The sequence below is a fragment of the Lepidochelys kempii genome, chromosome 2 (assembly GCF_965140285.1).
Source record: "Lepidochelys kempii isolate rLepKem1 chromosome 2, rLepKem1.hap1, whole genome shotgun sequence".
NCBI classification, from domain to species: domain Eukaryota; kingdom Metazoa; phylum Chordata; order Testudines; family Cheloniidae; genus Lepidochelys; species Lepidochelys kempii.
Genome location: NC_136381.1, coordinates 1,637,920 through 1,664,026, shown reverse-complemented (window position 1 = coordinate 1,664,026; position 26,107 = coordinate 1,637,920). Strand labels below are relative to the sequence as shown.

The following is a 26,107-nucleotide window of genomic DNA, read 5'->3' as shown; positions in this document are numbered from 1 at the left end:
GGAATGGGTTTGGCTAGTCTGGCAGGGAGGTGATAAGCCAACACAGAGACAGGGAGGGGCAGGAGAGGTCAGGAGGCAGACACCCTGTTAAGTGGGGAGAACAAGAACAGATCTCACGTTCCTAGGAAGGAGCCAGGCAGCCTCCCAGGCTAACCCTATCGCACACTGTGGTATCCCACTCTCAGGTGACTGATGTACCATTCCCTGCGGAGGGCAAGCTGGCCTGCAGCTCTCCACATCCACCCTCACACCAGTGTGCCAACCGCATTCTCACCCCCTAGCAATAGGCTCCTTGCCAGCACCCAGAGCTTGCAATCCACGAGGGGGGTGGGAGGGCACGGCTGCTATACATTCCCCCTTCAGACCCAAAGGCTAGTTCTCCCACCCCTAACCCACAGGGAATCATTTCCCCCAGTTCAGCAAGAGTCTGTGCTCTGTGAAGCTACCTCTGACCTGTTCCACCCAACACTCCAATATAAGAACATAAGAACGTCTATACTGGGTCAGACCAAAGGACCATCTAGCCCAGTATCCTGTCTTCTGACAGTGGCTAACAGAACAGGTAATTTCATGACAAGTTCTCCCTGTTTTAAAGCACCACGCTTCCATATAAAGGAGTTTCCTCCCCTCTTTTATTATTCTCTACAGAGGCAGCATTGCAGCTAAACAAATTCACCTCCATACTCAACAGACCAACCCAAGTGACTGCTGGGCACAAACCGAGGACAGTGTTTTCATCATGGCTGAACCACTAGCTAACATTCCTGCCCAGGCCAGGTGCACACCTGGTCCCAAGTACACGCCCATCCCATATACAAAGCAGGGCAGCAGGATTTGGCACAAGAACAGCTTCCTGTGCCTAGACACTACCTGCACTAGGACCCTAAGGGAGAGGGTTCTCACAACCAGCCCTGCAAATTCAAAGGCACAGTGAACCCCCCCATGCTCACCCCCACCCCAACATCACCACAAAAGACTGAAGAAACAGATTTGAAGGAATCACTTTGCCAATCATGTAACCGCCCCAGCAGCCCCCATTCACCATCTGCGTCAGCAGCCTCCCTGGTGCCCCCAGTGGCTGTTCACACGCAAGAACATCCCCTTATTCACAGTCCCAAAAAGGGCCCCTGCTTGCATCCACACTCTGCCTCAAAGATTAGTCCCCCCGACCCCTGCACTGACCCCTGATTCCCATACACCAGTGGTTTTCAAACTGCGGGTTGCGACTCAGTACTGGGTCGCGAAATGTAAGGCATTGGGTCGCATAGGCTCTGGTCAGCCCCACCGACCGGGCCGTTAAAAGTCCCATTGGCGGTGCTGCCTGGGTAAGGCAGGCTAGCCCCTACCCGTTCTGATACCATGCTGTGCCCTGGAAGTGGCAAGCAGCAAGTCCCACTCCTAGGCATGGGGGCCACAGGGCTCCGTGCGCTGTTCCCACCCTGATCACCAGCTCTGCTGGGGGAGGGGGGAAGATGTCGGTGCCTGTGGGCAAGAGCTGCGCAGAGCTGCTTGTGCGCTTCCACCTAGAAGCCGGACCTGCTGCCGGCCGCTTCCAGGGCACAGCACGGTCCGCGGTGCCAGGAAGCCTGCCTTAGCACCCCCACTATGCCACTGATCAGGAGTCGCCTGAGGTTAGCCCATGCCCCAACCCACTACCCCAGCTCTGAGCCCCTCCCAAACCCACAGCCCCCTCCTGCACCCCAAATTTCTCATCCCTGGCCCCACCCCAGAGCCTGCACCCCCAGCCCAGAGCCCTGATCCCCTCCCACACCCTGAGCCCCTCATTCCCAGCCCTACCCCACAGTCCTCACCCCCACACCTCAACCCTGAGCCCCTCCCACACCCCAAACCCCTCATCCCCAGCTCTGTTGGGTCACAGACATCAACAATTTTCTTCAACTGGGTCACCAGAAAAAAAGTTTGAAAACCACTGCCATACACCCAGCTCCCCAACTTCCATCTGTATGCACTCAGCAGCACCTCCATCTGTCCCCTGTCTCCAGCTTCTCCACACCCCCTTCAGCACCTTGGTGCCTGTCATAAATATAAAGGGAAGGGTAACCACCTTTAAATCCCTCCTGGCCAGAGGCAAAACCCTTTTACCTGTAAAGGGTTAAGAAGCTAAGATAACCTTGCTGGCACCTGATCAAAATACTTTCAAAGCTGGAGTGGGCAGGAACAAAGGCTCTGCCTGTCTGTGTGATGCTTTTGCTGGGAACAGATCAGGAATGCAGCTCAGAACTCCTGTAAAAAGTTAGTAAGTAATCTAGCTAGAAATGTGTTAGATTTCTTTTGTTTAATGGCTGGTAAAATAGCTGTGCTGGAGGGAATATATATTTCTGTTTTTGTGTCTTTTTGTAACTTAAGGTTTTGCCTAGAGGGATTCTCTGTGTTTTGAATCTGATTACCCTGTAAGGTATTTACCATCCTGATTTTACAGAGGTGATTCTTTTACCTTTTCTTTAATTAAAATTCTTCTTTTAAAGAACCTGATTGATTTTTCATTGTTCTTAAGATCCAAGGGTTTGGGTCTGTGTTCACCTGTACCAACTGGTGAGGATTTTTATCAAGCCTTCCCCGGGAAAAGGGATGTAGGGCTTGGGAGGATATTTGGGGGAAGAAGTCTCCAAATGGGCTCTTTCCCTGTTCTTTGTTTAACACGCTTGGTGGTGGCAGCATAGGGTTCAAGGACAAGGCAAAGTTTGTATCTTGGGGAAGTTTTTAACATAAGCTGGTAAGAATAAGCTTAGGGGGTCTTTCATGCAGGTCCCCACATCTGTACCCTAGAGTTCAGAGTGGGGAAGGAACCTTGATAGTGCCCATGAACCACACTGCTGTCCATGCACCCAGCCCCCTTGCAGCCCTCCCACGCAGCACCCAGATTCTCAGAGACCCATATGTCATGCCCCTATTTTCTCCACCCCGACACTGGTGCACCCTGCCCCCATTCCCCAACATGCACCCTGCCTACCCATGCACCTCCCTCTGCTGTCCATGCATCCTGCCCCTCTCTGCCCTCCATGCACTCCCCTCCCCCATGCATTGCAGAACAAGGAGTAATGGTCTCAAGTTGCAGTGGGGGAGGTTTAGGTTGGATATTAGGAAAAACTTTTTCACTAGGAGGGTGGTGAAGCACTGGAATGGGTTCCCTAGGGAGGTGGTGGAATCTCCTTCCTTAGGAGTTTTTAAGGTCAGGCTTGACAAAGCCCTGGCTGGGATGATTTAGTTGGGGTTGGACCAGATGACCTCCTTGAGTTCCCTTCCGACGCTGATATTCTATGATTGCCCCATCCCCCATCCATGCACCCTGCCCCCGCTCCCAATACCCAACACACCTCCCCATCCCCCTACTGGTGCCATGTCTGGCCCTTGCCTGCTGCCTGCACCGCCTGGCGCAGTGGGAAGGGCACTGGCCTGTCCTCACCCCCTGGGGATGTCTCTGATGGAGGCCCCCAGCCTCGCTGCCCCCAGTGCAGCCCCTATCCCCGTCCTGGCTCTGTCCCCAGTTTGGCTCCAGCTTTAACCAGCCAAAATGCTCCTGGAGGTGACAGGGCAGCCCCAGCAAAGGGTCTTGGCTCCAGAATTCACTCCTTATGGGGCCTTTAAGGACACATTCCTAAGGATATTTGGTTGAGATGGCAGCTGAAGAGGGCTCTGGGTCTCACTCTACAGTGCTGCCAGACAGAGACCTATTTCCATCAGTGCAGTTTCACCCTGGACAGGCTCTCTCTGAAGTATATAGACTTTGTCAGTTTCAGCGAGGGGATCCCTAAAATCTTTGCTGGCTACAAAGGAGAAGTCCCTGCTCAAGAGCTCCGTGCCCCACCCTCTCTCCAGCTGGGACCTGTTGCGCCATCCTGGCTTGTAACAGGAGAGATTGTAAACAAGCAGCAGCAGGGACATGCCAGGGCTCTTGGGAAGCAGTATTCCTTCACAGGACTAATCTGGGAGGCCCAGCCATGCCACTGCCCCAGACACAGGGAGCCAATTTGGTTTCAGATAGGAGCGGTTTGACCAATGTACATGGCAGAGGGGCATTGCTGGCACATGATGGCATATATCACATTGGTGGATGTGCAGGTGAACGAGCCTCTGATAGTGTGTTTTCCAGGGACTGAGGTGAGGCTGACTGGTAATGTAGTGCCAATCTTTAAAAAAGGGAAGAAGGAGGATCCTGGGAACTACAGGCCAGTCAGCCTCACCTCAGTCCCTGGAAAAATCATGGAGCAGGTCCTCAAAGAATCAATCCTGAAGCACTTGCATGAGAGGAAGGTGATCAGGAACAGCCAGCATGGATTCACCAAGGGAAGGTCATGCCTGACTAATCTAATCGCCTTTTAGGATGAGATTACTGGTTCTGTGGATGAAGGGAAAGCAGTGGATGTATTGTTTCTTGACTTTAGCAAAGCTTTTGACACGGTCTCCCACAGTATTCGTGTCAGCAAGTTAAGGAAGTATGGGCTGGATGAATGCACTACAAGGTGGGTAGAAAGCTGGCTAGATTGTCGGGCTCAACGGGTAGTGATCAATGGCTCCATGTCTAGTTGGCAGCCAGTATCAAGTGGAGTGCCCCAAGGGTCGGTCCTGGGGCCGGTTTTGTTCAATATCTTCATAAATGATCTGGAGGATGGTGTGGATTGCACTCTCAGCAAATTTGCGGATGATACTAAACTGGGAGGAGTGGTAGATACGCTGGAGGGGAGGGATAGGATACAGAAGGACCTAGACAAATTGGAGGATTGGGCCAAAAGAAATCTGATGAGGTTCAATAAGGATAAGTGCAGGGTCCTGCACTTAGGGTGGAAGAATCCAATGCACAGCTACAGACTAGGGACCGAATGGCTAGGCAGCAGTTCTGCGGAAAAGGACCTAGGGGTGACAGTGGACGAGAAGCTGGATATGAGTCAGCAGTGTGCCCTTGTTGCCAAGAAGGCCAATGGCATTTTGGGATGTATAAGTAGGGGCATAGCGAGCAGATCGAGGGACGTGATCGTTCCCCTCTATTCGACATTGGTGAGGCCTCATCTGGAGTACTGTGTCCAGTTTTGGGCCCCACACTACAAGAAGGATGTGGATAAATTGGAGAGAGTCCAGCGAAGGGCAACAAAAATGATTAGGGGTCTAGAACACATGACTTATGAGGAGAGGCTGAGGGAGCTGGGATTGTTTAGCCTGCAGAAGAGAAGAATGAGGGGGGATTTGATAGCTGCTTTCAACTACCTGAAAGGGGGTTCCAAAGAGGATGGCTCTAGACTGTTCTCAATGGTAGCAGATGACAGAACGAGGAGTAATGGTCTCAAGTTGCAGTGGGGGAGGTTTAGATTGGATATTAGGAAAAACTTTTTCACTAAGAGGGTGGTGAAACACTGGAATGCGTTACCTAGGGAGGTGGTAGAATCTCCTTCCTTAGAGGTTTTTAAGGTCAGGCTTGACAAAGCCCTGGCTGGGATGATTTAACTGGGAATTGGTCCTGCTTCGAGCAGGGGGTTGGACTAGATGACCTTCAGGGGTCCCTTCCAACCCTGATATTCTATGATTCTAATATCCCAGGTCGGGGATCCAGGGGTGTGTCTGTGCGGATTTGATCTTGTGCTTTTTCAGGGAGTTTCTTGAGCAAATGCTGTAGTTTCTTTTGACAGGTTTCAGAGTAACAGCCGTGTTAGTTTGTATTCGCAAAAAGAAAAGGAGTACTTGTGGCACCTTAGAGACTAACCAATTTATTTGAGCATAAGCTTTCGTGAGCTTATGCTCAAATAAACTGGTTAGTCTCTAAGGTGCCACAAGTACTCCTTTTCTAGTTTCTTTTGGTAACTCTCAGTGGGATCAGAGGGTAATGGCTTGTAGAAAGTGGTGTTGGAGAGCTGCCGAGCAGCCTCTTGTTCATATTCCGACCTATTCATGATGACAACAGCACCTCCTTTGTCAGCCTTTTTGATTATGATGTCAGTTGTTTCTGAGGCTGTGGATGGCATTGTGTTCCGCACGGCTGAGGTTATGGGGCAAGTGATGCTGCTTTTCCACAATTTCAGCCCGTGCACGTCGGCAGAAGCACTCTGTGTAGAAGTCCAGCCTGCTGTCTCGACCTTTAGGAGGAGTCCACCCAGAATCCTTCTTTTTGCAGTGTTCGTAGGAAGGATTCTGTGGGTTAGTATGTTGTTCAGAGGTATGTTGGAAATATTTCTTGAGTCGGAGATGTCGAAAATAGGATTGTAGGTCACCACAGAACTGTATCATGTTCGTGGGGGTGGAGGGGCAGAAGGAGAGGCCCCGAGATAGGACAGCTGCTTCTGCTGGGCTCAGAGTATAGTTGGATAGAGAAGAAGCACCAGGCTAGGGAACCTGTCCGCCCAGCAAGGTCAAAGGGAGGTCAGCTGCTCCCGGACTGAGGCTGCTGGATGTTCTTTCCCTGACATAACCCAGAGGAGATTAGCACAGGCACATGCTACTGCACTGACATGCTGAGCAGCCATCTGAGGGACTGCCTCAGCATTAGCCACACAACCCTGAGTCCGCTCCCCCAGACATCCCCAGTGGAGCCTGTCACGGAGTCCCCGGGCGATGCTCTGGAACTGCTCCCTACGAAGCCAGGCAGGACTCTGGGGAAGTCTCCTTTCTGGGAGCAGCCTGTCTCCAGGGCACACAGCTCACACAGCTTCCACCTTCCTGGGTCTGACCTCGGAGCATTCAGCATCCTCTGCCTCTCCGTGCGCTTCCCACAGCAAGTCCGCTCAGGCGGGGCTCCTGGGGAAGCCAGAGGGTCCTGCCCCACAACTCCGCAGTCAGACGTGACTCTCAGCCAGCCAGGAAAACAGGTTTATTAGACTACAGGAACATGGTCTAAAACAGAGCTTGTAGGTGCAGAGAACAGGACCCCTCAGCTGGGTCCATTTTGGGGGGCAGTGAGCCACACAACCACGTCTGCCCTTCACTCCGTGTCCCAGCCAGCCCCAAACTGAAACTCCCTCCAGCCCCTCCTCCCCTGGGCTTTGTTCCTTTCCCGGGCCAGGAGGTCACCTGATTCCTTTGTTCTCCAACCCTTTAGCTCTCACCTTGCAGGGGGGAAGGGCCAGGCCATCAGTTGCCAGGAAACAGGGTGTCGGCCATTCTCTGTGTCCAGACCCCTGCACACACCTGCCCTCTAGGGCTCTGCAATGATCATACACCCTTACCCCACCACCTACATACTTAAGAACTGCATAGAGGAAACTGAGGCACCCCCACAATATTCAGAGGAAACATTAAGAACAGTCCCGCTTCGTCACATCGCCTCAGCCCCAAGGACCCTGCAAGGAACAGCCAGCCTCCAGCCCCAGCATTACAGGGGGCCACAGAGCACCAGGATTAGGGAAGGGCAACAGATGGCCTCAGTGCAGACACTCCAGGATGCAGCAAATACTCGACAGCTCCCTGCCCCACACCAACACTGACTGCCCCAGCAGGTAACACAGCCTCCCAAGGTGGGATTGGGAACTCTCGCAGACTCCCCTTACTGTGACAGCCGCTACCTACAAAGGGGCCAAGCCAGGATGGAAAACAAAGTCCTCAGGAACTCCAGTTCTTCCTGTTGACCCCTTGGATTCCCCCAGCCCAGTCTCTTCAGACTCACGTGGATGCAGACACCCCGTCAGTCCCCGACAAGGGGAATCCTGCATTTCCCAGCAGTGCCTGGATCAGTCCTACCTAAACTCTTCCTAATGGTGCCCGTGGAGCTTGGGCCAGAAGAAAGGAACGAGCCCCTGTGGAGGGGAGGGCAGACTTCCAGGTGGAGAGGAAGCTGCTAACTCAGTAAGAAGCACCAGAGCTCTAATGACCCCAAACATTCACACTGGTCTGGGACTAGTTTGGTCCCTGGCTCAACAGGGGCTGAAGCAGGAAAGGGAGCTCCCACAATCCCTCAGCAGCACCATCAGGGGGAGGGTCAAAAACAAATCAAGCCATGTGCTACATCCTGGTTCAGATTGCAGGAGCACCACCTCGACTGTCAACTCCAGGATCGGGGAGAGTCACAAAGCACCTACAAACCTAGTCTCGGACAGACTGTGAGAATGGCTACTGCAGGGCAGGGAGGCAGCATCAATCTGAACAAAAGCAGACTTCCCCTTACTGGGACAGGTGCTACCACAGGAAACAACCATCAGGGGAAAAAACCTAACAAATAGAGTGTTGCAGACGAGACGCTGCGGCCTCAAGCACAGAGAAGATACTTGGGTAACATTGCTACATTAGTGCACACAGACCCCGACCACTGTCAAAAGACAGGATATTGGGTTAGATGAACCACTGGTCTCACTCAGTATGGCCGTTCTCATGTTAGCCTTTTTGGCCACAGCGTCACACTGGGAACTCATGTTCAGCTGATTGTCCACCATGACCCCCAAATCTTTTCCAGAGTCCCTGCTTCCCAGGATAGAATTCCCCATCCTGTAAACATGGCCTACTGTCTTTGTTCCTAGATGCAGACATTGCCATTTAGCCTATTAAGTCACATATTGTGTGCTTGCCTCCAGCTTATCAAGTGATCCAGATTGCTCTGTGTCAGTGTGGATAAAAATCAATGATTTTTTTTTTTAATTTTTAAAATCTGATTTTTAATTAAATCAGATATTTTTTGATAAAATGCTTTTTGAGGAAAAACACACCTATCTAAAGATAGTTTTAATTAAGATACATTATAGCTCAAATATATCATCATGGAATAGGGATTATAAATTCTAATTCTATAGTTTGAGACAATATATTCATGTAATGTTTAAGAAAAGTTTTGTAAATGAGTTCCAATAGTTTATGGATTAGTGACCCAATCTTATGGGGTTCCAGGGGCTTCTGTATAGATTATTTAGGTTAATCTTTCTATCTACCCAATGGGACTCCTGCTCAGTCTAGAAGATACCATCAGAGATGCTTAGTTTAGCAGTTCTCAAACTGTGGATTTGTGTCTCCAGAGACAACACACTTGTTAACAGCAAAAATGTTTTAAAATAAATAAATAATATATAGAGGAGAAATAACAGACCTCAACTCTATTGTTCCTCTGCAAATGTGTGTACACAGAGTCAATCCCTTACCTCTCTTTAAAAGTGCAAAGTTTCAAAAAGTTCAATGAATAGAAGATTGTTGGGGGCGGAATAGATCTGGAGAAGGAGAAGTCCTGACATAAATGTGAGAAGCGAGGGACATATGCTTTTTTGTTAAAATATTATATGTTTGCTGTTGAAGAAAAAGATCCAGAATACTTAACATTGTAGTTTTAGTTAAATAAAACAATTTAAATGTCTGTCTGGTGATGTTCTCTTCCTAATACAGCATGGCAAGAAAATCCTCCAAATATTAATGATTAACCTGTTGAACTGGAGATATTTATGAAGTCATTGGGAGGTGAACTATCTGCTTCAATTACCTTTGGTAAATGAAATAACCAATCATTCATTTTCTGATATAGCTGTAAAACTAATCTGAAGAGTTTTCAGAATAAATCACTGTTTAAAAATGTATAGTGTGTACCTTCTAAAAATGAAACCTACCTCTCTCTCTGAGTTGTGAAGAATATGTATTAAGGTTATAACAACCAACAAGAATGCACTTTTATGTAGAAATCCATGATTAAATCACTAGACAGGAAGACTCCATTTAAATCATGATTTAAATCAATTTGATTTAACTCAAATCCACCCTGGTCAGTGACCTGTCCTCTTCATGATTTACCAGTCCACCTGGGTCTTCTGCAAATTCTTCCAGGCCATTGATAAAAATGTTAAATAGCATGGGGCTAAAAACCGTTCCCTTGAGCACCCTGCTAGAAACAATCTGCTTGATGGCGATCCCCTGTTTACAATTACATTGGCCTTAATCTGTTTAATATGTGCCTTGTGAATTTTATATCATTCTGGGGTTTTTCATCAGAACGTTGGGAGGTACCAAGTCAAACACCTGAGAGAAGTCTAAGTACAGTACAATACATTTCAGAGTAACAGCCGTGTTAGTCTGTATTCGCAAAAAGAAAAGGAGTACTTGTGGCACCTTAGAGACTAACCAATTTATTTGAGCATAAGCTTTCGTGAGCTTCAGCTCACTTCATCGGATGCATACTGTGGAAACTGCAGAAGACATTATATACACAGAGACCATGAAACAATACCTCCTCCCACCCCACTCTCCTGCTGGTAATAGCTTATCTAAAGTGATCACTCTCCTTACAATGTGTATGATAATCAAGGTGGGCCATTTCCAGCACAAATCCAGGTTTTCTCACCCAACCAGCAGGAGAGTGAGTTTGTGTGGGGGTGGGGTGTGGGGGGGTTGGGTTTGTAGGGAGAGTGGTCACTTTGGATAAGCTGTTACCAGCAGGAGAGTGGGGTGGGAGGAGGTAATTGTTTCATGGTCTCTGTGTATATAATGTCTTCTGCCGTTTCCACAGTATGCATCCGATGAAGTGAGCTGTAGCTCACGAAAGCTTATGCTCAAATAAACTGGTTAGTCTCTAAGGTGCCACAAATACTCCTTTTCTTTTTATTAATTACATTACACTTCTTTAGGTCATTATTAATCAAATCCCACAGCCGCTCCATTATTTTGCACAGGATCAAATGCCTATCACCCTAGTTATACTGTTGACCCTTTTTAAAAATTGGCCCAACATTAGCTTTCTTCCGACACCTTGCTCCTGATGCATACTTTTGGGTGCTCATGCTGCAAACACCCGTCCTCAGTTGCGTTAAGGAACATGGTGCTTAAAATACCAGCAGACACCTGGAGCCCTGTTTACACTAACTCTCCAACCACTGACCACATCCATGACAGCAGTGGAAAGTCTAGCAAAAAAATCCTAATGCACACACAGCCTCTATGGAAGTGAAAGCCAACCCTAATTCTGACATAGAGGAGGGGGAAGGGATAAGTAAACAGCAGCATAGGGCTTTTATAGCCTTGGGTCCAGAATAGCATCCCAAGCATTGCTTGGGATAGCATCCTACGCATGCTCCCTAGCCGTGTTCTATTTTGAAAGCATTTAGTGGCTCATGACTCCTGCAATGGAATCGGCAGGGAAGGGATAGACTTCCAAAAGACTTGCTAATCTCATGAAGTTACTGAGAGACATGGCATCACCACAGAGAGAAATCCTAAGTCACGACATTAACTTCATTCAAAAGGGCCTTTGTTTCAGTCCTGGAGGTGTAGTTATACAAGATTTTATAGCTCCACAGCACCAGGCAATGACGATCGAGCAGCAGAGTTCTGGACATTGGGACCTCAAGGAACATGGACCTCACGTGACCATATCCCGTCTCCAACGGTGACAGTATGCGTTGCTGCAGAAGAGAGAGCACTGAACCCTGCTGGAGACAGGGAATAATCTGCCCAAAGGTGAAAGGTCTTCCTACCTCTTAAGTGGTAACATATGCTCAGAGAGCCAAGGCTTTAGCGCCCCCATTTTTTTCCACACCCACAGACTGCCCTCAACTGCCCCATGGGCTGAATCTAGCCAACGGGCTGCACTTCAGCCATACCCTGAGTTACCATAAACCCAGTCATCCAAGCACAGAGGGACTGGGTTAGCATCTGAAAAGGCAGTATTGGCCAGGTGACAGAGCATTATGGAGGCACTTAGGCTGTTAAGAGGAAATAAAACATGGGGTATCATTAAACAATTACAACCCATTCTTGACAGGGACCAAATTCTGACAGAAAATTTTCCTGAACCTCCTCTTCTGGCCGTCAAACAACTACTCAATATCATCAGAAGCAAGCTCCCCACAGACCAGGACACACCAATTCAAAGTGGAACCAGACCTGGCCAGAATAACCAATGCAAAACCTTCAGACATACCTCCACTGCTATGAAGATCAACCTCCCTAGAACACACCTTTCAAGATCAATGGATCCTACACATGCCTATCACAACATGCATATACTTTATCCAGTGCACGAAGCGTCCCAACAACAACTATGTGGGTGAAACCAGACAATCACTATGTTCTCGAATAAACTTGCACAGGAAAATGACAGAAAGATAAAAAACACCATATCACCTATGGGCGAACACTTCACAAAATGATCACTTCACAAAATGATCACTCCATGTCTGACCTCTCAGTCCTTGTGCTCAAGGACAAGGAAATCTGCACACCTTCCAGACACAAGCTTGGGATCTTAAATCCATAACTCTGCTAGACAATAAAAATCATGGGCTGAAGAGAGACACTGGATTTATGGGTTTCAGAGTAGCAGCCATGTTAGTCTGTATTTGCAAAAAGAAAAAGGAGGACTTGTGGCACCTTAGAGACTAACAAATTTATTTGAGCAGAAGCTTTCATGAGCTACAGCTCACTTCATCGGATGCATTCAGTGGAAAATACAGTGGGGAGATGTATATACATAGAGAACATGAAACAATGGGTGTAACGAGAGTGATCACTTAAGAGGAGCTATTACCAGCAGGAGAGTGGGGGGGTACCTTTTGTAGTGATAATCAAGGTGGGCCATTTCCAGCAGTTGACAAGAACATCTGAAGAACAGTGCGGGGGGGGGGGGGGGCGCAAATAAACATGGGGAAAATAGTTTTACTTTGTGTAATGACCCATCCACTCCCAGTTTCTATTCAAGCCTAAGTTAATTGTATCCAGTTTGCAAATTAATTCCAATTCAGCAGTCTCTCCTTGGAGTCTGTTTTCGAAGTTCTTTTGTTGAAGAATTGCCACTTTTAGGTCTGTAATTGAGTGACCAAAGAGATTGAAGTGTTCTCCCACTGGTTTTTGAATGTTATAATTCTTGACATCTGATTTGGGTCCATTTATTCTTTTACGTAGAGACTGTCCAGTTTGACCAATGTACATGGCAGAGGGGCATTGCTGGCACATGATGGCATATATCACATTGGTAGATGTGCAGGTGAACGAGCCTCTGATAGTGTGGCTGATGTGATTAGGTCCTATGATGGTGTCCCCTGAATAGATATGTGGACACAGTTGGCAACGGGCTTTGTTGCAAGGATAGGTTCCTGGGTTTGTGGTTCTGTTGTGTGGTTGCTGGTGAGTATTTGCTTCAGGTTGGGGGGCTGTCTGTAAGCAAGGACTGGCCTGTCTGCCAAGATCTGTGAGAGTGATGGGTCGTCCTTCAGGATAGGTTGTAGATCCTTGATGATGCGTTGGAGAGGTTTTAGTTGGGGGCTGAAGGTGATGGCGAGTGGCGTTCTGTTATTTTCTTTGTTGGGCCTGTCCTGTAGTAGGTGACTTCTGGGTACTCTTCTGGCTCTGTCAACCTGTTTCTTCACTTCAGCAGGTGGGTACTTTAGTTGTAAGAATGCTTGATAGAGATCTTGTAGGCGTTTGTCTCTGTCTGAAGGGTTGGAGCAAATGCGGGGTTGTACCATAGAGCTTGGCTGTAGACAATGGATCGTGTGGTCTGGTCTGGATGAAAGCTGGAGGCATGTAGGTAGGAATAGCAGTCAGTAGGTTTCCGGTATAGGGTGATGTTTATGTGACCATCACTTATTAGCACTGTAGTGTCCAGGAAGTGGATCTCTTGTGTGGACTGGTCCAGGCTGAGGTTGATAGTGGGATGGAAATTGTGGAAATCATGGTGGAATTCCTCAAGGGCTTCTTTTCCATGGGTCCAGATAATGAAGATGTCATCAATGTAGCGCAAGTAGAGTAGGGGCGTTAGGGGACGAGAACTGAGGAAGCATTGTTCTAAGTCAGCCATAAAAATTTTGGCATACTGTGGGGCCCTGCGGGTACCCATAGCAGTGCCGCTGATTTGAAGGTATACATTGTCCCCAACGTAAAATAGTTATGGGTGAGGACAAAGTCAAATTTCAGCCACCAGGTTAGCCGTGACATTATCGGGGATAGTGTTCCTGACGGCTTGTAGTCCATCTTTGTGTGGAATGTTGGTGTAGAGGGCTTCTACATCCACAGTGGCCAGGATAGTATTTTCAGGAAGATCACTATTTCCCCATGTTTATTTCCCTCTACCCACCCCCCCACTGTGCCTCAGACATTCTTGTCAACTGCTGGAAATGGCCCACCTTGATTATCACTACAAAAGGTCCTCCCCCCCCCCCCCATGGTAATAGCTCATCTTAAGTGATCACTCTCCTTACAGTGTGTATGGTAACACCCATTGTTTCATGTTCTCTATGTATATAAATCTTCCCACTGTATTTTCCACTGAATGCATCCGATGAAGTGAGCTGTAGCTCACGAAAGCTTCTGCTCAAATAAATTTGTTAGTCTCTAAGGTGCCACAAGTACTCCTTTTCTTTTTACTGGATTTATGGCTCGTTACAACAACCTGTAATCCACTAACCTTCCTTTTTTGTCTTCTGACTGCAACAATATTGAATGATCTTCACTTTGAATGGTCTTTTACAACATGTGTAAGCCCCTTAGTTTTCAGTTTAAACTTGTTTTTACCGAAAAAAATCCCAGATTTTACAAAAAAAAATATTTCTGATTTTCACCCCACTTTTGTATCATTCAAATATATAAAAATAAGTTGTTTTATTAGGAAAATACATATATCTCATGCAATGTATTGTAGTTCAATAATACATTAGTGTGTGTGTATATGCAAAGCTGCCTGCTGAAGTAAGGCTAGAAGATACAAACAGGCACGCACGCAAGCTCTGAAGTATGTGTGCATCTGAACGTATTGATTACTCACACCCACTACGTACACATTTTAAGCTATTAGCAGATAATGGTTTAAAGATATGACATGCTAAAATGGGAAGAAAACAAAAATCTGTATCAGAATACATTTCAGAACACAAGGAAGTATTCGAAAGTTAAAAAAACACAGGAGAAAAGGACAACATTGAGTGTATGTGCTGCAAATGGTGTGGCCCAATTATTCAATTTAAATATTTACAGGCTAATAGTTCTGCGTCTACAACAGTAAACTTTTTTATTCAAATGAAAAGTTATTTGGGGATTAGAGATGTATTGTTTTCTTAAACCCAGAGGTGGTGTTTGTTTTAGTTCTGCAACAAACCACACTGAATTCCATTCATCAAAGCATTAATCTACTGAATACTTTTTTCCCCTTGTACTTCCATCCACCAAATAAACCTCAATACTTACCAAGAAATATTAATAGTTTTTTCCACCAATTTTCACTTGTTTTTGTTGTTGTAGTAATAAACACCAATAAATTCATGGGAAAAATTAAATAAAATAAGAACTGAAAAACAACGGACCCTAAATATGTGGTAAGTACCTATGCTAAACACTATGTTCTACCTCGTGTTTAGCTGTGATACTCCCAGAGTCTCTTTTCCAGACCCACAGAGCTCTGGGTAGCTCAAAAGTTTGTCTCTTTCACCAACAGGGAAAAAAAAAAAAAAAATACTGCCTCGTCCCCTTCTCTCTCTCAGAGGAAGTAAGTGAGAGCAAGAAGCTGTTCAGAAGGTAAAATCTGAGAATGAGCAATTTGTGCCAAAGGCAAAAAGAGGCTAAAAATATTTGTAGGCAGAGTCCCAAAAGGAACCTTTGAGCTCTGAGCTCACTGCACAGACCAATTAGCCTCCAGCCAGGGAGATATTTTACTGCGGACAATAAAGCATACAAGGTGCAGGTGCCCCGCTCCCCACCTCAGCCAGGTCATGAAGCCAGGCACACAGCTAGTTGTAAATACGGTACCTGAAGACTTGATTTAAGAACTAGTTTCTTTTTCTCGCCGGTCTTGGTAAATCCCTTCTCTGGGGCCAAGCAGAAAGCTCTCCCTGGAGCGCAGCTGTTCCCCAGCACCTCCTGAAGAACCTCCTCTTTCATTTAAAAGGATTAGAGACCCGATCCTCAGCTCTCCTCCAGCAGCACAAAGCTGCCACCAGTGGAAGATTCCCACAGCATGGGGAAATCCTCAGTTGGTGCAGTCATCCATGCCCATCATCCAGTCCCTGTCCTGGGGAATGGGGGAGGCCGGGGCATCTGTCATCCCTAGTTTCAAGAACAGGCCCTTCACCGGTTAGAGCAGCCATGTCAGTTCCATTCTCCTGCTAGAGAAGTGCTCCTGAGGCAGAAGGGGCAAAATGCTATTGTCCCTCAGAGGAACAGTGAAGATGTCCAGACTAGAGGAACAGATGGGATTCCAGCAACCCTGCATTGAGCTGGTGGGACTATGACCCACTTCCACAAATTTCTGAAAGAGCCTCAGTTAATTTTGCCACTACAGAAAGACAGCTGTGAGAGTACCTCCATCAAGCATCGAGGGAAATAGGGCTCCCTGCTATGAGGACCATTTATATGTAGTAAACAAGGACAGAACAATCAGATCGAAAGCAGGAAACATTAAGAATTAATAGTCGGAAATGCTTCCCAAAAAAGACCAATTAGGTAATGAAACAGGAAACTAATAAAGGTCACATGATCACTATCTTGCTAAATGACTAGACATGTAGCTGATTCAGGAAACTAAGAAAAATGGTGCTATGGTGAGACAGGAGTGAGATTCTGAGAGAAGAGAAATTCTACAGTCCAAATATCTACGCAGTTCAGTGTGCTACATTAGTGAAGCATTAAGGCTGAAAATCTCACATCTGAGAACTTCGTCACCCATGAGAGAGAAGGATCTTTTATAACCCCAGTAAGAGAGCAAGAAAGAGAAACACTGGGAAACTGAAATCAAGTCACCCCTAACTGAAGCGTTTTGTTAAACTTTCCATGAAATATAAGTGAATATTTAATGTAGATCCATTTTTGGGAGCTGTAATCTCATTACTGCAGCATATATGGGACTTTGGAGAACAGATAGCCCAGAAGTCTGCACTAGTTTTTCATATCCGAGTACCAGGAGCATGTCATGGAATTTGTACCCCCACTGAGTTACCAGACACCGAATAATGAGAGAGAGAAAGAGAGAGAGAGTTTGGAAGGGGGTGAAGCAGGACCAAGGCCACTCATTCTGGGCAGATGCCAGCCAGAGCCATTGTCTAAACTGTCTGTCAGAGAAAGATACCATCTGCTCAGACACCAAGAGATTCATGAGCAAACTCATGGGCAAAAGGGAAACAATGGAAGTTAACCCCATACAGGAATGGACAGAAGCCAAACCTTGATAAAGTCAAGTTAGCAAACAGCCCAACCATGACTAGACGAGACCAGGAAAGGCAGAAAGCAAAGGGAACATGTAACAGTTAGAGAATGGGTAAAGGCTGATCTTTTAGTCAGGCAATAGGAATGGACTCGTCTGACAGGAACTGCTCTTGTGGTTTCCCTGATACCAAAATCCACTATTTGGACTTCTTGCTTTTCAGTACAGCTGTTACTCATCAGAGCAGGGATTCCCCTCCCCACTTCCCCACCTCCTGGACCCCTGTCATAAATGTACAGCTAAGGGTAACATAAAATCACTCCCCTTGTAAGGGGTTAAGAAGCTCAAATAACCTGTGTCATAAATATAAAGGGAAGGGTAACCACCTTTCTCTATACAGTGCTATAAAATCCCTCCTGACCAGAGGCAAAAGCCTTTCACCAGTAAAGGGTTAAGGAGCTAAGATAACCCCACTAGCACCTCACCCAAAATGGCCAATGAGGGGACAAGATTTTTTCAAATCTGGAGTGGAGGGAACAAAGGGTTGGGTCTGTCTGTGTGCTGCTTTTTCTGGGAACAGATCAGGAATGCAGCCTTACAACTCCTGTAAAGTTAGTAAAAGTAATCTAGCTAGAAAATGCATTAGATTTTCTTTTGTTTAATGGCTTGTAAAATAAGCTGTGCTGGAGGGAATATATATTCCTGTTTTTGTGTCTTTTTGTAACTTAAGGTTTTGCCTAGAGGGATTCTCTGTGTTTTGAATCTGATTACCCTGTAAGGTATTTACCATCCTGATTTTACAGAGGTGATTCTTTTACCTTTTCTTTAATTAAAATTCTTCTCTTAAGAACCTGATTGATTTTTCATTGTTCTTAAGATCCAAGGGTTTGGGTCTGTGTTCACCTGTACCAATTGGTGAGGATTATCATCAAGCCTTCCCCAGGAAAGGGGGTGTAGGGCTTGGGGGGATATTTTGGGGAAAGACGTCTCCAAGTGGGCTCTTGCCCTGTTCTTTGTTTAAAATGCTTGCTGGTGGCAGCATACTGTTCAAGGATAAGGCAAAGCTTGCACCTTAGGGAAGTTTTTAAACTTAAGCTGGTAAGAATAAGCTTAGGGGGTCTTTCATGCAGGTCCCCACATCTGTACCCTAGAGTTCAGAGTGGGGAAGGAACCTTGACAACCTGGTTGGCACCTGACCAAAAGGACCAATAAGGGAAGAAGGTCCTTTCAAATCTGTGGGGGGAGGTTTCTTGTTGATGATTTCTTTGTTGTTCTTTCCGGGACAGAGAGGGACCAGAGCAGGAAAAAAATATCTCCTAAAACCCTACCTGAAATAAGCATCCAAGATTACAAAAATTGTAAGGAATAGCAAGGAAATGTGTTAGCTTATCTTTTGTTTTAGCTTGTGAACTTTCCCTACGCTAAAAAGGAGGTTTATTCCTGTTTTTTTGTAACTTTAAAGTTTTGCCTAGAGGGGAATCCTCTGTGTTTTAAATCTTATTACCCTGTAAAATTACCTTCCATTCTGATTTTACAGAGGTGCTTCTTTTACTGTTCTTTATTATAAAGTTATGTTTTTAAGAATCTGATGGACTTTTAGGACACTAAAAACCAAAGAGTCTGGTCTGTGCTCACCTTGTTTACCTATTTGGTTGGTAAATGATTCTCAAGCCTCCCCAGGAAAGGGGGTGAAGGGGTTGGGGGGATATTTTGGGGAAACAGGAACTCCAAGTGGTCCTTTTCCTGAATCTTTGTCTAACTCACTTGGTGGTGGCAGCGATACCATCCAAGGACAAAGAAGAATTTGTGCCTTGGGGAAATTTTTAACCTAAACTGGTAAGAATAAGCTTAAGGGGTCTTTCATGCGGGTCCCCACATCTGTAACCCAGAGTTCAGAGTGGGGAGGGAACCCTCACATGGTGGCAGAGCGGTGGGATAATTCTGAATCAGAAGCACAGACCTTAGTATTTTAAAAAGGACACATTTTTTCTTTTGGCTGCTTGAAAGCCAGGGAGGGGATTGGTTTTTTTTTTTGTTGTTGTTTTTTTTTTAGCTGAGAGCAGCTGCAGTTTTGTTTTTTTTTTCTTTGCCTGCAGGCAGAGTAGTTAAGTCCTGCAAGGAAATTCACAAGCTAAAACAAAAGATAAGCTAACGCATTTCCTTGCTATTCCTTACAATTTTTGTAATCTTAGATGCTTATTTCACGTAGGGTTTTAGGAGATGTTTTTTTCCTGCTCTGGTCCTTCTCTGTCCCGGAGAGAGCAACAAAGAAAACACAAACAAAAAACCTCCCCCCACAGATTTGAAAGGATCTTCTTCCCTTACTGGTCCTTTTGGTCAGGTGTCAACCAGGTTATTTGAGCTTCTTAACCCCTTACAGGTAAAGAAGGGATTTTATGCTACCCTTAGCTGTATGTTTATGACAACCCCTTTCACCCTAAATCTTTAGTTAGCTTGTCCAGAATCAGGAATAGCAGAAGATGCCTCCAACTACAAAACAGCTGATTCAGTTACAGTGAGCAAAACTCTGGAGACTCCCAGGACAGGAACTCCTAAGAACCTAAGAGCTGCCCTATTTGGTCAGGCCAATGGCCCTTCTAGACCAGTATCCTGTCTCCAAGAGTAGTCAGTACCAGAGCGTCAAGGGAAGTTTACAGAACAGGTCAGTTGGCGATCCACCCAGTCTTCCCCTTCTGACTGGTAGTCAGAGATTTAGGGTTGCCTGGAGCATGGGGTTGCTATCCTGACCATCTTGGCTAACAGCCATTGATGGCTTTATCCTCCACTAACTTTATCTAGATCTTTTTTGAACCAAGCAGTTACAGTTTTGGTCACCATAACATCCCATGGCAGTAAGTTCCACAGGTTAACTGAGCACTGTGTGAAAAAATACTTCCTTTTGATTATATTAAACCTACTGCCTATTAAATTCATCAGTTGACTGCTGGTTTTTGTCTTGTGGGAGAGAGTAAGCAACACTTCTCTATTCACTTTTTCCACACCGTGTACAATTTCCTCCCCCCACACACACCCCCTGCCTTAGTCATCTGTTTTCTAAGCTGAACAGCACTAATCCTTTCAGTCTCTCCTCATATGGAAGCTGTTCCATACCCTTAAATCATTTTTGTTTCCGTTCTTTTAACCCGTTCTAATTTCCTTTTTGAGATGAGGTGACCAAAACTGGACACAGTATTCAAGCTGTGTGCACACCATGGATTTATACAGTGGCATTATGGTATTTTCTGTCTTATTTTCTATTCCTTTCCGAACAGTCCCAAACAATCTCTTGGCCTTTTTAACTGCCACCGCATATTGCACTGAAGTTTTCACAGAACTGTCCACAATGACTCCAAGATTTTTTTTTTGAGCAGTAACGACTAATTTAGAACCCATCATCATTATATATGTGTAGCTGGGATTATTTTTTCCAATGTACATTAATTTGCACTTTAAGTGTTGAATTTCATCTGTCATTTTGTTGCCCAGTTACCCGTTTTGTGAGATTCTCCTGTAGCTCTTTGCAGTCAGCTTTGGACTTAACTACCTCGAGTAATTTTATATCATCTGCAAATTTGCCACTTCACTGTTCACTTTTGTTTCCAGATCATTAATGAATATGTTGAACAGCACAGGTCCCAGTACAAGCCTTGGGGAACCCCATGGTTTACTTCTCTCCACTGTGAAAACTGACAATTTACATTTACTCTTTGTTTCCTAACTCTTAACCAGTTACTGATCCATGAGAAGAGATTCCTCATGACTACTCAGTTTCCTTAAGAACTTTTGGTGAGTGAACTTGTCAAAGGCTTTCTGAAAATCCACGTACACTTTATCCACTGAATCAGCTTTATTCATGTGCTTGTTGACAACTTCAAATAATTCTAATAGATTAGTGAAACATGACTTCCCTTTACAAAAGCCATCAAATTGTGTGTGTGTCTGCCTAATAATTCTGTTCTTTAATATAATTTCTAACAATTTGCCCGGTATTGACATTGGGCTTACCAGCCTACAAGTGGCAAGAATCACAGCTGAAGCCCTTTTTAAAAACTGGCATTACATTTGCTACCTTCCAGTCATCTGGTACAGAGGCTTGTTTCAGAGATAGGTGACATACTACAGTGAGTAGGTCTGCAATTTCAAATGTGAGTTTCTTCAGAACTCTTGGGCGAATACTATCTGGTCCTGAAGACTTATTACTAAGGATGAGAGTTTGTCACGGAAGTCATGGATTCTGTGACTTTCTGTGACCTCTGTACCAGCCACTGCACCCTCCCCAACAGCAGGAGGAGTTTGAGTGGGGGTTGGGGCACGGCATAGGTTGAGGGCTCCCCATAAGCAGCGACATCCCTTGGCTCCTAGGGGGAGGCATGGCCAGGGACCTCTGCGCACTGCCTCCGCCTGTAGGCACCGCCACCACAGCTCCCACTGGCCGCAGTTCCCAGCCAATGGTAGCTGCGAAGCCAGCGGTCAGGGAGGAAGCAGCATGTAGAGCTGCGTGGCCACGCCTCTGCCTAGGGGATGAGGGATGTTGCTGTTTCCAGGGACGTACAGAGCCAGGTAGGGAGCTTGTCAGCCCCGCCAACCTGCCCCCACCCAGCACTGTGGGTCCCGGGCCGCACACCATCACCCACCCTCCCCCACAGCACCAGCGTGGGTCCCAGGCCACCACCCATGCCCAGCACAGGCACTGGGCACCCCCCAGCCACCCCTCTTTCCCTAAGCATGCGCGTTGCCCCCGTCCCCCAGGTCGCCCCCTCCCCTGAGGGCCCATGGCGCACACACCCCAGGCCACCCCCCTCCCCCAAGCACTTGCGGCACCCAAGTCCACCGGCTCCCCTGAGCACCCCCAGGCTGCCCCCCTCCCCAAGATTAGTCAGGGGTATACAGTACAAGTCACGGACTGGTCACATGCGGTGAATTTTTGTTTATTGTCCGTGACCAGTCCATGACTTTTACTAAAAACACCTGTGCCTAAAATGCATTACTGTCAAATTTAACAACCAAGGAATCAACTCAATCAAGCAAGGATAGCTCTGAGCCAACAGTGCCATAAAATATACCATATATCTTACATGTGACTAAGTCTAATTACAGGCACTGCGCATTCAGGGATTTGTCCCAGATGTGCCTTAGGTGTGTTTATTGGTAGTAAAAGGAGGATGGCTCTGCCCATGGTAACAGAAGTGGCAATCTAACAAGGATGTTGCCCAACCTCAATACCTGTTGGGGAGAAGCAGAGGTCAGAAGAAATTGGTTTTGGTAGCTGATATAACAGGTACCCTGCCTCCCTAGATGCAAGAGCCTTATCTTACCAAAAGACAGAACACTTCCTTGGGACAGGAGACTGGCAGGGACGCTGAGGCAGCATTTAGGCTGTGAGATTACTTTTATCCTGTCATCTAAGATTTCTGATGCATGCAAAACTTTGTAGCTGAACTTTAGAGCCTCCCTATCTAGCATGGTGATAGGGCCACATAAATACCCAACAAAGCTTCACTTAGAATCATAGAATCATAGAATATCAGGGTTGGAAGGGACCCCAGAAGGTCATCTAGTCCAACCCCCTGCTCGAAGCAGGACCAATTCCCAGTTAAATACCTAGTACCTATCCTTGAATGTACGTTTTTCCGCTCTCTGTCACTTACCAATAAAACCTACTCTTGAGACAAGCAGAATTGGTTTGTGGATACTGTCAGTGGGGGCAGTCACTGTGGGCAATGCTGAGATACTGACCTCAAGGATGATACAATCCAGAGCGAGTGCAAATTTCACTGCACTGTGGCAGGCAAGGGGCGTGAGACCTTCCATCCCAACAGTGCCACAAGATCCGGATTGAGGCACACCTCAAAGCAGGCAGGCACCCACCCATGGCAGCCCCATAACTCCCAGCATGCAATGCTCCATCCCACCCTAGCACCCCCCCCCACCCCACCACACACACCCCAGGCGCTCCCAGCTGCATGCTGCGCTCCATCCCAGAGGGCACCGCCTCGGGCCTGGAGGTCCGCAGCTGCCACCGTGCAACGCTCCAGCCCCTCCCTCCAGGGGTGCAGCCCCAGGGGGCCACAGCTCCCACCATGCACCACGCCGTGAGGCCCTGGAACGCAGCCCCTGAAGGCTACGAACCTCACGGTGGGGGGCGGGGGGAGGATGCACCTGCCAGCGCGCCGTGCGTCACCGGAGCCTGAGGCCCAGTGATCAGACTACAACTCCCAGCATGCAAAGCGTGGCCCCGGGCCCAGCCTCTTCCGCCCGCCCTGTCCCGTGCGGCGCATTGCAGCCTGGGAGTTGTAGTCCTCGGGCTCCCGCGGCTCCGAGGGGTCGGGCACGGACCTACTCGCGTCTCGCTGGCTCAGTCCCGGCCGGTCTCCCCGCGGCGGCGGCTCCCTCACTCCCTGGGCGCCTGTAAGCGGCAGAGCGGGCGGGGAAAGCTCGAGCAGGGCGCCTCCGCCTCGGCCGCCGTCCGACTCCTCGCCGCGGCCCGCCGGGCCTCCGCCCGCCTCGACATGTCCCCGGCTAACCGGGGTGGAGCGACTGACCGACGGAGCGCGCACTCCCCTGGCTAGCGGCGGTCACCGGCCCGTCTCCTCAGGCGCCGGACGACAACAAGAGCCCCGCCCCCCCGCCGCGTTTGACCCGCTGCCCCCTCTGTCCGCCCATTCCTATTGGAGGAGAGAAAGGCCAATCATCGGACTCGTAACCTCGTATTGGCTAGAACGGATGCAAATCAAACTCAGAGGCCCCCCCTACCGACGGGAGAGAGCCTGCATCTGATTGGCTGCGGCTTCTCAGGCCCTGGTTGGCTGGCTGGGACAAAGCCGGAGCCGCTGTCAGTCCCGTGCGGGTGGCCTCGCCCCGCTGCTCCGGCCGGGGAGACAGAGGGGGAGGGGGCGACAGGCTTCAGGGGGCGTGTCCCTGCCCCGGCTCCCGGGAGGGGCCAGTCCCCTGCCTTCCCCCATAGGAGCATCCTAGGCACCCCACCCTAGGGAGGGGCCAGGCCCCTGCACCCCCCATAGGGGCATCCCAGGCACCCCACCCTAGGGATTGGCCATTCCCCTACACCCCCCATAGGGGCATCCCAGGCACCCCACCCTAGGGATTGGCCATTCCCCTACACCCCCCATAGGGGCATCCCAGGCACCCCACCCTAGGGATTGGCCATTCCCCTACACCCCCCATAGGGGCATCCCACGCACCCCACCCTAGGGAGGGGCCAGGCCCCTGCACCCCCCATAGGGGCATCCTAGGCACCTCACCCTAGGGAGGGGCCAGGCCCCTGCACCGCCCATAGCGGCAGCCTAGGCACACGGCACCCCAGGGAGGGGTCAGTCTGCTGCACCCCCCATAGGGGCAGCCTAGGCACACGGCACCCCAGGGAGGGGCCTGTCCTCCTTACCTTGACAGGAGCAGCCTAGGCACTGCTTCCCCCCACCCCTTCCACAGAGTGGGGGTTCACCCACCAGCCAGATCTGCCCCCGCCCAGGTCCGTTGCACACATTCCCCATCAATTCCCCACCCTTATTTCACCTCTTGCCCAATAACTCCTCTCCCCCCCTTGGGGGACCCATCCTTTCCAGCAGCTGATACCAGCCCCAGCCTCTCAGGCTGGCCTATCCCTGGCATAGGATGTAGGAGCTCACACCCTTTGCTCTCGGATAAGGGCCTTTGCACCATAGGGTAACATCAGGAAGTTGAAACTTAGCACATAGCAGCTGTGTTAGTCAACAGAGGTCTGAGCAGAGTGCAGACTGCACAGATGCTGGCTGGCTAACTGGCTGTCTCTTTCCAGGGTGAATTTAAAGTTAGGTCCTGATTTAAAAGGTACTCAATGGTGTGAGCTGCTTCAAAAACTATGCAGACACTTATGAGCTTCACAGACAGCTGCGCTCGACAGGAACACTAAACCAAGAACTGAGATAAGACAGGTGCATGGAACACAGCATTTCGAGCGGCAGGACCCGGCTATGGGACACCTAGGAGAGCAGCTGAAAATGAACCTGACCATGTCCCAATCTGAACGCAAGGCCCGCCTCTTTGATAAGGACCACATGACACATCCCACTAACAGATCAGCCAAGAACTGGGGACTTTAGAGGGGAAGAAGTAGAAGGGAAGAAAGAATTTTAAAAAATAAATGAAAAAAGCCAACCACCCAGAAATGGCTTCAGGAACAAAGGAAACTGTGAGAAAACGGCCACTCGGTGTGATCTTTAATTGTTGTATGGCACTTAGATGGGAGCTTGACACTCTGCAAATCAGAACCTAGACATTCTTTTCCCTGAGGACGGCGTATTCATTTCATGTCCATTTGTACTGCTGCTGTACTCCTTCCTCTGGCTGGGAAGAGATGATTAACCCTCTCTGCCAGCTCTGTAGGGGGCTGTGCACCCTGGCATACCACGTCAAACCCCACAGTTGAGATAAGCCCAAGCACTTTCTATTTTGTTTTCTGCCAACAAGAAATCAAGAGGGTTATGACCCTGCCTGGGGAAAATAGGGGTGGGCAGGTGTGAGATTTCAGCCCCAACTGAGCGAATATGATTTTCCTTGGATGTTGCCAGACCAAAACAGGCAAGAATGAATGTTTGCAAGGCTGACTCTGAGGGCTTGCATTGGACAGGTCTTTCGTGCTTCCCAGCCAAGCTCCGTGAGCTCCTAATGGAGAACATGCAGCTGTAACATGCACATGGTGTGGCTACTCACAACGTTGCAGTAACAGCAAGGAGACCCCTAGTTCCTCCTGCATAGGCCCCTACTACTTGAGTTACAGAAGAATCTCCTTTAGCAGAGACCAGCGTAGGGCCCATGACACACACTGGAGCAGTTGTGCTTCTCTTCGACCTGGGCAGTGGTGCACATACAAGCTAGCCAATTAACTACTCTTATGTTTTTATTACAATGACAAAGCAGTTCATAAAAGCCAGTGTGGTCCTGGTAGGTTAGTAGCCGGTCATTGACAGTAGCCTGTCAGAGATGCTTCAGAGGCAGGTGGAAGGAACCCCTGGGCAAACATTTGTGCACTAACATTTGTGAGCAGTAAATAATGAAGAGGACAGGTCAGTTATACAGTGCTCT

The 26,107-nt window shown here is 48.1% G+C and overlaps 1 protein-coding gene across 4 annotated transcripts in view; it reads right to left on the bottom strand.

Moving 5' to 3' along the window:
* Positions 1–26,107, bottom strand: part of MAF1 (MAF1 negative regulator of RNA polymerase III) — a 39,662-nt gene that overhangs the window by 12,695 nt on the left and 860 nt on the right. Inside the window, exon 1 of one of the 4 annotated variants that reach the window (XM_073329822.2) lies at positions 23,366–23,672. The exons of 1 other annotated variant lie outside the window; for it this stretch is intronic. The gene's annotated coding sequence lies outside the window, so the exon portion shown is untranslated. Of the gene's footprint in view, positions 1–22,765; positions 22,977–23,365; positions 23,673–26,107 lie in introns of those variants that run through there. 2 more of the 4 variants (XM_073329824.2, XM_073329826.2) reach the window with 2 other exon arrangements.